Source organism: Pseudophryne corroboree, chromosome 10, assembly GCF_028390025.1.
Source record: "Pseudophryne corroboree isolate aPseCor3 chromosome 10, aPseCor3.hap2, whole genome shotgun sequence".
Lineage (NCBI taxonomy): Eukaryota > Metazoa > Chordata > Amphibia > Anura > Myobatrachidae > Pseudophryne > Pseudophryne corroboree.
The window spans coordinates 249,446,008-249,460,112 of NC_086453.1; positions in this window are offsets into that span (position 1 = coordinate 249,446,008).

A 14,105-nucleotide genomic window follows, 5' to 3' on the forward strand; every position below is an offset into this window, starting at 1 on the left:
GGCACACTTTTAGATAAATTTGTTAAAAAATTACTTTTAATGATTCAATAAAAATACTAGGCATTATGCGACATATAAATGTTGATACTGAACAATGGCCCTCATTCCGAGTTGTTCGCTCGCAAGCTGCTTTTAGCAGCTTTGCACACGCTAAGCCGCCACCTACTGGGAGTGAATCTCAGCATAGTAAAATTGCGAACGAAAGATTAGCAGAATTGCGAATAGACACTTCTTTGCAGTTTCTGAGTAGCTCCAGACTTACTCGGCAACTGCAATCAGTTCAGTCAGTTTCGTTCCTGGTTTGACGTCACAAACACTCACAGCGTTCGCCCAGACACTCCCCCGTTTCTTCAGACACTCCCGCGTTTTTCCCAAAAACGGCAGGTTTTTTTCACACACACCCATAAAACGGCCAGTTTCCGCCCAGAAACACCCACTTTCTGTCAATCACATTACGATCACCAGAACGAAGAAAAAATCTCGTAATGCCGTGAGTAAAATACCTAACTGCATAGCAAATTTACTTGGCGCAGTCGCACTGCAAACATTGCACATGCGCATTAGCGACTAATCGCTCCGTTGCGAGAAAAAAAAAACGAGCGATCAACTCGGAATGACCACCAATGTGTTAAATATAGCATAAATTTGCTTGTTTCATAAATTGCGAAAATATATATGTTGGGTATCCAGAAAATCTCCCAGACTCTTTATCTCTTTATAGACAAATATAGGGAGATATGGCTGCTCTACTCACCACCACTTGGTCTGTACATATACAATATAAATAGGTTTAAATTATGAAGAGAGACTGTTGGAGTTTATATGTACTTCGCTTGCCTATATTTTCTCTAGCAGTGGATATCACAAATAGGTGTGCACTTAAATCACAATAAACCACTATAGATCATGTAGATAATGTGATCAGCTATACAACCACCCTATACAATAGAAGTCTTTTTAGTGGTTTTATGCACTGACAGTGGTTACAATTTAGAATAGTCTTAGTAAATAAAACATCACATTTAAAGCAGTCTCAGTAGTAATCCACCAGAAGAGTACCATAAATTAAATAAAACTGTGTGGAGTTTGTATATTCTCCTTGTACTTGCAAGGGTTTCCGCCAGGTACTCCGGTTTCCTCCCACAATCACAAAATATACTGGTAGGTTAATTGGCTCCAAAGAAAAATTAACCCTAATGGGAATGTGTGTGCCTGAACATGAGGTAGGGAATATAGATTGTAAGGTCTACTGGGGCAAGGACTGTAAAACGCTGCGGAATATGTGAGCGCTATATAAATAACTGGTAATAAATAAATTCATGAGTAGTAATTTAACCTCCCACTGAGTATAGTATCCTTGGGGTTTGTATGTACTATTTTATTTTTGCACTTATTTAATCTATCCGTGGATGACAGAAGTGACTATGCACATATGTCACTGAACACCACCTAAGGATCGAGTAAATGTCTCATAATTAGGGCTCATATGTATATAATTGCTAATCTCTGAGAGATTTGTGATAATCTGTGCAAAAAACGTATTTATCTCACAAAAGCCCTTAAAGGTGGATTTATGCACTAACAGTTAGTACAATTTCTGTATATTTCTTTGCTATAGCTGTCAAAACACCAAGGCCCTCATTCCGAGTTGATCACTCGCTAGCTGCTTTTAGCAGCAGTGCAAACGCTAGGCCGCCGCCCTCTGGGAGTGTATCTTAGCTTAGCAGAAGTGTGAACGAAAGGATAGCAGAACTGCTCGTAAAAATTTTCATGCAGTTTCTGAGCAGCTCCAAACCTACTCCTACCTTGCGATCACTTTAGTCAGTTTAGTTCCTGCTTTGACGTCACAAAGACGCCCTGCGTTCGGCCAGCCACTCCCCTGTTTCCCCAGCCACTCCTGCGTTTTCACCTATCATGCCTGCGTTTTTTAGCACACTCCCAAAAAACGGTCGGTTACCCCCCAGAAACACCCACTTCCTGTGAATCACTTACCGATCAGCAGAGCGACGAAAAAGAGTCGCTAAACCTTGTGTAAAACTGCATAGTTTTGTGGGAAAGTACGTTGCGCGTGCGCCCTGTGGCTCGTACGTATGCGCAGTTTTGCAGTTTTTTTACCTGATCGCTGTGCTGCGAAAATCGGCAGCGAGTGATCAACTCGGAATGAGGGCCCATATTCTAAACAAACTCAGTATGTATCCACCAAAAGAGCACCATAAATCCACTGAAAATACATTTAACATTTCATTGAGTCTAACATAAATAGTGCAACTATGTGTTAAAAAAGACAATAGAACACAACACAGGGTATATAGGAGTAGATCCTTCTGCTTTCCTGTATCTGTGTTACCATCGAATACAGGATAAGAGAGAAAATCTATTCCCATCCTGGTTTGAAGATAAAGAGATGAGCCTGCTTCTGCTTTCTCTGTTGCTGCACATGGAAATCTGATGCTGTTGATGCAGTGCAGAGTATCCCGGCTGCTGAGATGAGGGAGCCTGCCCCTATGTAAAAAAAAAGGAGTACCAAGTGTAATATACTCAACACAGTTGTTTTCAAGCTGTTTCAGTGGTGGTAAATACTGCCGTGTCTTCTACCCCAATAGTGTCACTGTAGTATAGGGGTGAGGAGAGAAGCCTCCAACATCCATGGCTCCGATGACCGGAAGTCGGACTCGGACCGGAATCAGTAGTAATGCGTACATTTCGCTAACTGGAGCTTGGTCACTTGGACACATCCAAACACTATAAACCCTAGGTCATCAGGATGCAACCCTTGCTTGATTCTCATCCCGCCAATCTAATCATTTTTTCAATATTTGCTTCTTTGAATCCACCTCCTCTTCTTTACCTCTATCAGTTGGAGTACCGCAAGGCTCAGTCTTAGGTCCTCTGCTTTTCTAAATCTGTATCACATTTCTTAACAAACTAATCAGCTCTTTTGGATTTCAGGATCATCTGTACATGGATGATACTTAATTCTACTTATCCTCCCCAGATTTCTCACCATCTGTATTGGTATTGGTCACCATGCCTTTCTGACGTTTCCTCTTGGATGTACTCTCGCCACCTCAAATTTAACATTTCCAAAACAGAATTAATTATTTTAATATACAATTAATTATATATTAATGATATTTTCACTGACCAATAGTAGGTACCAAATTTACATCCCGGTCACTGTTTAGAACTCGACTATAAATCCTACCCAACAAGCTCGCTGCCTAGGTGTCATCCTCGACTCTGAACTGTCCTTGTTTCTCATATTCAATCTGTCTCTAAATCTTGCTACATGCATCTAAAAACATCTAAAATATGGACATACCTTACACAAGACACTGCAAAAACTCTAATCCATGCTCTCATTATTTCCCACATTGATTATTGAAATAGTCTTCTTATTGGTCTTACCAAAAAGAGACTCTCACCACTACAATCCACTCTGAATGCAGCTAGGAGGCTAATCTTTCTTGCTAGATATTCATCTTCTGCTGGTCCACTTTGCCAGTCCCTATATTGGTTACCTGTATTCTACTTAATTCAATTTAAAATACTTTTACTCACACAGAAGTCCATTAACCAAACTATACCAACATACATCTCTTCGCATATCTCAGAATATCGCCACACCCAACCTTTACACTCTTCACAAGATCTACGTCTCTCATCCACAATCATTATTTGGTCCCATCATGATTGCAGTATTTTCTTTGGGCTGTGCCTACTCTGTGGAATGCCCTCCCACACACAGTAAGACTCTCCAAACCTTCAAGCGTTCCCTGACAACTCACCTCTTCGGGCTAGCTTATCAAATTACGGAACCATCCACATAACCTTCATAGACTTTCCTATCCAAATATGTCCACACATATCCTTGCATATTTTCTCTTTCTTCCCCTTCCAATTCTCCTGGCCCCAGGCCAACATTGTTATGTGACTATATCATACAGCCCACCAAAAACCTTTACAATCTGGTTGCCCATTATGCAATACTTAACACTTATCCTTGTATGTCAGTGCTTACTTTCCTATAGATTGTAAGCTTGTGAGCAGGGCCTTTATGACTGTCTGTTATTACCCATTTTGTATCACTGCTGTTTCCAGTTGTTTTGTTTCTTTATTTTATTTTATCAATGTTATTTCCAATTGTAAAGTGCAGCAGAATTTGCTGCGCTCTATAAGAAAGAATCTGTTAATAAATAATAACTAAAAATAAATAAGGAATATATGGAAATTAATACTTTGTCAATATGATCTCTCCAATGGGGTATGATATATTATGTAAGTGTAACCCTCTCCAACTCGTATCTACCTTAGATACCAGAGTTACTAAGTATTACCAATAGCAGTGCCTCCACCCAAGCTAATTTTATCGGTTAGATATAGTTGGGCTAACTTGGGAAAGCCCTTAGGTAATGTTTCCCTTTACCTTGACAATGATCGTAAATGGTCAGTGGGCTGTATACACCTACCCAATTTGATTCAAATATTGGTCTTCTGTGTTTTCCAGATCCTCTTCTGACTCTCTTTTCCAGGAATCCAGAATAACGGTAAGTGTTATCTTATAATAACTACCATACCCCTTATTAGTGAATAACTATGTCACTTTTATTATAAGATTATATTAATTTCTAACGATAATGTGATATATGTAGAATCAATATTTTTCCTCCCCCTATTCTATACAATTAAATTGCATGCATCACAAAAAACTTAAACACCCCCTCTGTGAAGGAAAAGTACAGAGGTAGTCGCTGCGATTATCTTAAATAATATTATTCTAATAGTCTATAATAATATACCGTTGGTGCACTTGGTGGGGCCCATGCGACATTGATTACTCAAACGTAGGTAGATTGGGTTCTACTCCTTAACTCAGCTTCCTGTATTGAAGGGATCATGTAATACTTCTCTAATAGGTAATGTTACTTCACTGTCCATAGTCTATGAAGAGTACAATACGGTTAGATATAGTAGTAGTACTATTAATAGGACAGAAGTCTGATCCCTCTTTTCCACTGTTCCACCGCTGCAAAGAGCACCCTATTCACAGGCTACCCAGTGCTCCTCCCTGCTTTTCAGTCAGGATAGAATATATTAGAATAGCAATATGTTCCATACACTCTGCTATATTTTATATATATCTCCTGGAGGTCAAAGTCTTGTCATTTATCTTGAGTGTGCCTTCGTTATCACTTCTGATGTAGTATTTCAATTGTTAATTCCTCAATTAATAGATCCCCGCAGAATTGATAAATTAGGCAGAAAATGGGAAAAGGAGGTTATTCTATTGTAGGTATAAGGCACAGATTCCTCTGCAGAGTGCTATTATAAATAATTCATTAACTATGAAGGAAGCTCGGAATGTGAAATCCTTTGAATCGCTGTATTTACTCCGGGAGCTATAAAGGAGGGGCTGTCGCTAGTTATTCACAGTCATAGCAGCAACCTCCTCCCTTTTTAAGCCATTTGGAGGTGAACTTTGTAATGCACTCCTCAATGTATACAGTAAAGTTGATACTTTAGAATAGCCACACTACTAGTGTATATCTGTATATAATCTATCAAGTACACGCTCCTGGCCACTGTCCCTGTCAGAAAAGTGCTAATTATGCTCCTGGACTCCTCCCCCGACTGGCAGGCACGGAAATAATAAGGCAGGAAATGGTGTCCCTGAAGCTCTCTAAATGTCCTCTTCTAATGCGCTTCCACCCTTCTCTTGATGACCACAGCCATCACCCTCTAAGCAGCTTTACCTTTTTGGATTTATATGCCAGCTCTACCGCTAATCTCAGATATACTTCTTACCGAGATAGTCCGCAGCGGGAGCTGAAGTGCAGGCGGCTGTGCGCTAAGGTGAATGGCGGGGTAAGTTGCCGGGCGCTCCGGTGAATGGCGGGGTGAGGTGCTGGGCTCTCCGGTGAAGGTCTGTGTGAGGTGTTGGCTAGAATCCTTATCCACTCGTCACTATGAGTACCGTGGTATACTCTCCGGTCCTCCTCCGGCTCACTAGTCCCGTCTTGTCTTCTATCTTGCTCCGGCAGAGAATAGCTTTCTCACCACAGTCCGTGCGGTTTCTCCTCCATCCGTCTCCGTTGCTTCCCCGTTCCTGTCTGCGACACCAACCGTCGTTTTTCTCTCTCTTCCCTCGCGCTCTCCCCTCTCCTTGCACGAGGTGATTCTCGAAGTCTCTCTCAAGCCCCGCGTGCCCTTATATTCATATAAAAGTCCTGCGGTCCATATTGGTTCTTTTAGGTTTAATACACCTTGTACCCCCAGCCTCATTATACCATTAATATCAATACAGATATATATATATACATTATATTTTCAGACTGGCATATTTTACCTAGTAATTTAATTTATATCAATTAATCATGGGTACATGTATTTATTTTATATCTCATGTTTTCTGTCAATATTAGTATAGGGGCTACACTCTCCCCCTGGGGATTCCATTTTACCCTTATCATGTGCAAATGGGAATCCCCATCATGTATTTATAAGCTCCACAGAGTACATTATACTACATAACTCTACCCCTGTTCTATTCCATATCCGAAATAAGGCCATGACATTACTACATTAGGATGGATCGTCAGAGGTATCTCCGTGGGCATACCCAAACGGTCATAGGTAAGTATACGGGGTGGTTTTCTTATTCGCTGGGGTCTGGGTGAGTTGTCCCGTGGAAGTAGGATAGAGTCACCCCTAGTATCGTATTCATCATTAACAAATCTTCTAATAGGACTAATATGATCCTCTTTGTCCCAATGACTCTCCCCCAATTCCACATTCGGATTTCCATCTATATAGTTTACTTCCCCTTCTGGAGCAGTTGAAGGTAAATCAGGTTGGCCCCCTGTGGATAACATTGTATTACCAGCATCTATATATGCCTTGTCTTGATAATATATCCCACTTCCAAAGGTTTCATCCTCTTGACTACTATCCTCTTCTTCGGGGTAGGTAGTCAACAATGTTGAGGTTGCAGGTGAGGTTTTGTATTGCCCAGGAGGAGATCCCATCTTTGACTCATCCCATCTAATGTTTTGGGCAATAGGTAATATATGTTGTCTGTGATAAGTTACTACAGCTCCGTCTCCCTTCTCCGGTATGAGCTGATATACGGGTATATTAGGTAGTTGCTTCACTACTATATATGGATCTGTTTTCCATCTATTCTTAAGCTTCTGCCTTCTGGGGACTCCTAGCAATTCAATCAATACCCTGTCCCCGGGTTGCAAGCAATGTTCTACTACTTTATGATCGTGTTGGATCTTATTTTTCTTCCCCATTTTATCTGCATTATTTCGAGCCAGTGTATAAGCTTCTTGTAATTGTTGCTTTAATTGTCTCAGATAATGTGAATGGGAACCCCAGGTAGGAGGGTTGATTTGCGTAGGTAAACACACATCTATAGGTAACCTTGCTTCTCTACCAAACATAAGTAGGTACGGACTATACCCAGTCGCCTCATTCCGTGTACAATTATAGGCATGAACTAGATATGTAATGTGTTGCTTCCATAACCTCTTTTGTTTATCATTCAAAGTTCCCAGCATATTTAATAACGTCCGGTTGAATCTTTCGGGTTGCGGATCCCCCTGCGGATGGTACGGTGTAGTTCGGGATTTTCTTATACCGCAACAGTAGCACAATTATTTAATTAAGTTGCTTTCAAACTCCCTTCCTTGGTCGGAATGAATTCGGGCAGGCAGCCCATAATGTACGAAAAATTTATCCCATAGTGTACGAGCCACCGTCACTGCCCTTTGATTTACCGTAACATAGGCTTGTGCATACCTGGTAAAGTGATCAGTGACAACTAAGACATTACTTTCGCGTCCATCAGGGCCTTCTAGGGATAAGAAATCGATACACACTAAATCGAAGGGCCCTGCGCTCTTTAAGTTGATAAGAGGTGCTGCATTGCCAGGTACCGTTTTCCTTAGTATACAGTTTCCACATGATTTACAGACCTGTTCGACATCCCTCTTCATTAATGGCCAAAAAAATCTCTCAGCTATCAATCCCAGGGTCTTTTCTTGTCCTACATGACCATGATGATTATGTAACTCAACCAATACCATAGATTTATATTTAGCCGGTAACACTATCTGTAATCGAGTAGTGCCTGCTATGTTTCGGGTTGTCCTATAAATCACCCCTTTCCTTATCTTTAGTCACTTGATCTGTCGCCACAACACTCTAGTTTCCCTAGATAGTCCAGAACAGGAGATCAACTGCTTTGAGTTTTCTAAGTACTTATATATAGGACCAATATGAGTATCATCCCTTTGCTCTTGAGCTAATTGGTCCTGCGACACCATTTCCAATCCTTCCATGGCTGAAGGGCTCAATCTATGATATTGAGAAGGTATTGCCTGTGCCGAAGCCCCTGTATTAATGATCCCCACTAAAGGAGCAATTGGGTTTACTCTAACCCATTGACATAGTCCTCTTACTTCAGCAGCTGGTACCTCGAGCCATTCTTCCAGGTTTGAGGACACTTCATCGTGAGCTATCCTAGACAATGAATCCGCATCCTGATTGTTGACACCAGGTCGATACTTGATGGTAAAGTGGTAGTTAGACAGAGCCGCTAACCAGCGATGACCCGTAGCATCTAGTTTGGCAGTTGACTGAATGTATGTTAACGGATTATTATCCGTATGTACTGTGAAAGAGGCTCTGTACAAATAGTCGTGAAATTTTTCACTAATTGCCCACTTCAAGGCCAAAAATTCTAATTTGTGAGCGGGATAATTCCTTTCACTTCCCGATAAACCCCTGCTGACGTATGCAATTGGTCTGAGTTGATCCTCTCTCCATTGGTACAATACTCCTCCAAGGCCCTCTAAGGAGGCATCAATATGTACCTCAAATGGAAGCTCCGGATCAGCATAAGCTAGCACAGGCGACTGCGACAGTTGTTCTTTGAGATTATTGAATGCGTCTTCACATGCCTCATTCCACCTATCCCCAAAGGGTTCTCTTGGACAAAAGTATTCCATTTTCTTTTGATAATTCAGCCGTCCTTTAGTAGCTATGGGGGGATATCCTTTGGTCAGATTTGTCAATGGTCGGGCTATTTTAGAATATTTAGGTACAAATTTCCTATAATAGCCACAAAACCCTAAAAAGGATCGCAATTCTTTAAGAGTGTTTGGTCGTGGCCAATTCTTAACAGTGGCTACCTTATCCGGATCGGTGGCTATCCCCTGTCTACTAACAATATGCCCCAGATACTTCACCATGGACCGGCATAGCTGGCATTTCTCAATGGATAGTTTCAATCCTCGCCGTTGAAGTCGGTCCAATACTTTCAAGAGCCTCTCATTGTGTTCTTCCAATGTTTTACCAAAGACTATGATGTCATCTAAATAAACTAGGACCTCGCGGTAGCATATGTCGCCCACCGTTTTTTCCATGGTCCGCTGAAAAGTGGCCGGCGCTCCTGTTATACCCTGGGGCATTTTTAAGAATTCGAAAAATCCAATGGGACATATGAAAGCAGTCTTGGCTCTATCACTGGCGCACATTGGGATTTGATAATACCCACAACGTAAATCTAGTACGGAAAACCATTGACTTCCTTGTAAACAGTCCAGAGCTTCTTCAATCTTTGGGACAGTGTATTGGTCTGGTATAGTACGTTGATTTAATGTCCTATAATCAATGCACAGCCGGATCTCTCCACTCTTCTTTCTTGCAACCACAATGGGGGAGGCATATTGACTTTCCGAATCAGCAATCACCTGATTCTCTAAAAGGTTACGCAAATGAGTCCTTACGTCTTCAAAATCAGCGGGGGCCAATCGACGAGATCGCTCCCTGAAGGGGGTCTCGTCAGACAGTTTAATCCGATGTTCTACATCCTTTGCGGTCCCTAGATCCCACTCACTTTGTGAAAATACTGTATCTCTCTGCTGTAATTGTTCTAATAGTATAGATCGGTTGTGGGGATCTATGTCACTCCCTTGGAAACAGGACTCCAGTTTTCCCACTAATGACTCTAAAAGGTTAATAGCCACCCTTTTGCAAGGGATCACATCTCCTTCCGATCGACTCTTCTCGACTACCCAACTTTTCATTGTTTGCTTATCACACCACTTAATTAGGCTTTTAAACATGTTGGTATTGGTCTCTACAATAACAGGTAACTCCCCGTTGTCACCAGGGGAGTCTGGACAAACCAATGCTACAAAGGGGACTGTTTCATTAGGGGATATCAGTCCAGGCTCGAATGTGATTTGTGTGATGATATATCCCAAATACGGGTACTTTTGCTCGCTCAATCCCCATATTGTGAGCCCACTCAGCGGGTGTATGGGTACATCTCTCAGGTAATTCTGGTACCAAGATTCAAAAACAATGGAAATTTGTGAGCCACTATCTAACAGAACATTACAGACATGTCCATTAATCATAGCCTTGGCCCTAGGTGCATTGCCCATCAGAGTCTCCGGAATCTCCGAGGACCACTGAGCACTCCCCATGGCATGAACGATAATTACTGGGGAGCCTGTGAGGGGTTCACAGCACTCCCGTTGGAGTTTTCCAACTGTAAATTTATCCTCTGAGAGTTGCTGTTACTTCCATTCCTCCGGGTACTGTTTCCGTTCATCGGGCATTCGAATGACCTGTGACCAGCTTGTCCACAGCTACAGCAAATTATGGGAGGGCGGTTCTCTCTTCTTGCCCTCACTCCCCGATCAAATCCCTGTATAGACACCGGACTATAGGGATTAACAGTCTGAAGTGCTATTAACTGTTCCAGTTTCTTATTCTGTTCTTCCATGAGCTTCAACAACCTTTCATCAATGGATGGGGGTTCATTAGCTGGTATCACTACTTTTACCTTCTTGATGGTTTTCTCCCTATTCTCAATTTGTACCTCCTCTAATTTCACTTCTCTAACTAGTTCATTCAACGTAGGGGCCCGGGCAGCCGACATGGTGCACCTTAATCTTTGTGCTACCGGATTGTTAGTTAACGCTCCTTTTAGTACTTGTGTCAATCTCCGACTATCCACAGTATCTTTATCGATGCCCCCTTTGTCCACTATTTTATAAATAAGTCTATCTACCCTGCACACATAGTGAGTCTATGTTTCTCCCAGATCTTGATAAGTATGGTTCAGTCGAGCTAACAAATCCCTGACATCTTCCATGGTGCCAAAAGAAAAGTCCAATGCCTCCAGATAGTCTTTCAAGGTGGCTGTTGGGTTGCTTCTTCTGGTAGCTTGAATTACCCCCATAGCTGGCCCCCTCAGACTTTCCACCACCCTCTGGCGTTTGACATGGTCAGGGCATTGCCATTCTTCTGAATGTTGGGTGGCCGCCTCCCTCCACAATTCGTAAGTCTCCTCTCCAGCTGGAATAGGGGTGATTCCTGAAAATATCCTAAGGCGTCGATATCCCCCTTCAAAGTGCCATCTTTCCAAATGACTAACCATTTTGCCCACTACTGTATCCACTTGACTCTCTATTGCATCCTCCCGTTGATGGGGTACCTCGGTATCAGTCAAGGGTGGAATAACGGGGTCCCCCGTAACTAATATATTGGGCTCCCCAGTACCCAGTTCTTCACACGGGATATCTGTTCCGGTCCCGCTGCTTTTCCGTTCCGGCCATACCACATGTACTTTCCACCCAGGTACTCCCTCCACTACCACCATACTTGGAAGCAACACTGGGTCTAGCAAGTTCTTATTGTTGATTAACACAGCGGTGATATTACCATTTAACCCTTTCCATTTATCCACAATACATGGATCGCTGACTCCATACAGAAACTTGACTGAATTAATGATACTATCATCGCTTGCATCAGTCAAATTTCCAGTTAATCCAAAACTGCTTTCCACATTTATCTCCTTTTCTCTACACCAACGGAATATATCTTCTTTTCTTACTCCTGCCCTCCTACCTAGCACTAAACAAGAGACTTAGTATTCAGGATCTCAGCAGTGCCTCCAAATGTAACCCTCTCCAACTCGTATCTACCTTTGATACCAGAGTTACTAAGTATTACCAATAGCAGTGCCTCCACCCAAGCTAATTTTATCGGTTAGATATAGTTGGGCTAACTTGGGAAAGCCCTTAGGTAATGTTTCCCTTTACCTTGACAATGATCGTAAATGGTCAGTGGGCTGTATACACCTACCCAATTTGATTCAAATATTGGTCTTCTGTGTTTTCCAGATCCTCTTCTGACTCTCTTTTCCAGGAATCCAGAATAACGGTAAGTGTTATCTTATAATAACTACCATACCCCTTATTAGTGAATAACTATGTCACTTTTATTATAAGATTATATTAATTTCTAACGATAATGTGATATATGTAGAATCAATATTTTTCCTCCCCCTATTCTATACAATTAAATTGCATGCATCACAAAAAACTTAAACACCCCCTCTGTGAAGGAAAAGTACAGAGGTAGTCGCTGCGATTATCTTAAATAATATTATTCTAATAGTCTATAATAATATACCGTTGGTGCACTTGGTGGGGCCCATGCGACATTGATTACTCAAACGTAGGTAGATTGGGTTCTACTCCTTAACTCAGCTTCCTGTATTGAAGGGATCATGTAATACTTCTCTAATAGGTAATGTTACTTCACTGTCCATAGTCTATGAAGAGTACAATACGGTTAGATATAGTAGTAGTACTATTAATAGGACAGAAGTCTGATCCCTCTTTTCCACTGTTCCACCGCTGCAAAGAGCACCCTATTCACAGGCTACCCAGTGCTCCTCCCTGCTTTTCAGTCAGGATAGAATATATTAGAATAGCAATATGTTCCATACACTCTGCTATATTTTATATATATCTCCTGGAGGTCAAAGTCTTGTCATTTATCTTGAGTGTGCCTTCGTTATCACTTCTGATGTAGTATTTCAATTGTTAATTCCTCAATTAATAGATCCCCGCAGAATTGATAAATTAGGCAGAAAATGGGAAAAGGAGGTTATTCTATTGTAGGTATAAGGCACAGATTCCTCTGCAGAGTGCTATTATAAATAATTCATTAACTATGAAGGAAGCTCGGAATGTGAAATCCTTTGAATCGCTGTATTTACTCCGGGAGCTATAAAGGAGGGGCTGTCGCTAGTTATTCACAGTCATAGCAGCAACCTCCTCCCTTTTTAAGCCATTTGGAGGTGAACTTTGTAATGCACTCCTCAATGTATACAGTAAAGTTGATACTTTAGAATAGCCACACTACTAGTGTATATCTGTATATAATCTATCAAGTACACGCTCCTGGCCACTGTCCCTGTCAGAAAAGTGCTAATTATGCTCCTGGACTCCTCCCCCGACTGGCAGGCACGGAAATAATAAGGCAGGAAATGGTGTCCCTGAAGCTCTCTAAATGTCCTCTTCTAATGCGCTTCCACCCTTCTCTTGATGACCACAGCCATCACCCTCTAAGCAGCTTTACCTTTTTGGATTTATATGCCAGCTCTACCGCTAATCTCAGATATACTTCTTACCGAGATAGTCCGCAGCGGGAGCTGAAGTGCAGGCGGCTGTGCGCTAAGGTGAATGGCGGGGTAAGTTGCCGGGCGCTCCGGTGAATGGCGGGGTGAGGTGCTGGGCTCTCCGGTGAAGGTCTGTGTGAGGTGTTGGCTAGAATCCTTATCCACTCGTCACTATGAGTACCGTGGTATACTCTCCGGTCCTCCTCCGGCTCACTAGTCCCGTCTTGTCTTCTATCTTGCTCCGGCAGAGAATAGCTTTCTCACCACAGTCCGTGCGGTTTCTCCTCCGTCCGTCTCCGTTGCTTCCCCGTTCCTGTCTGCGACACCAACCGTCGTTTTTCTCTCTCTTCCCTCGCGCTCTCCCCTCTCCTTGCACGAGGTGATTCTCGAAGTCTCTCTCAAGCCCCGCGTGCCCTTATATTCATATAAAAGTCCTGCGGTCCATATTGGTTCTTTTAGGTTTAATACACCTTGTACCCCCAGCCTCATTATACCATTAATATCAATACAGATATATATATATACATTATATTTTCAGACTGGCATATTTTACCTAGTAATTTAATTTATATCAATTAATCATGGGTACATGTATTTATTTTATATCTCATGT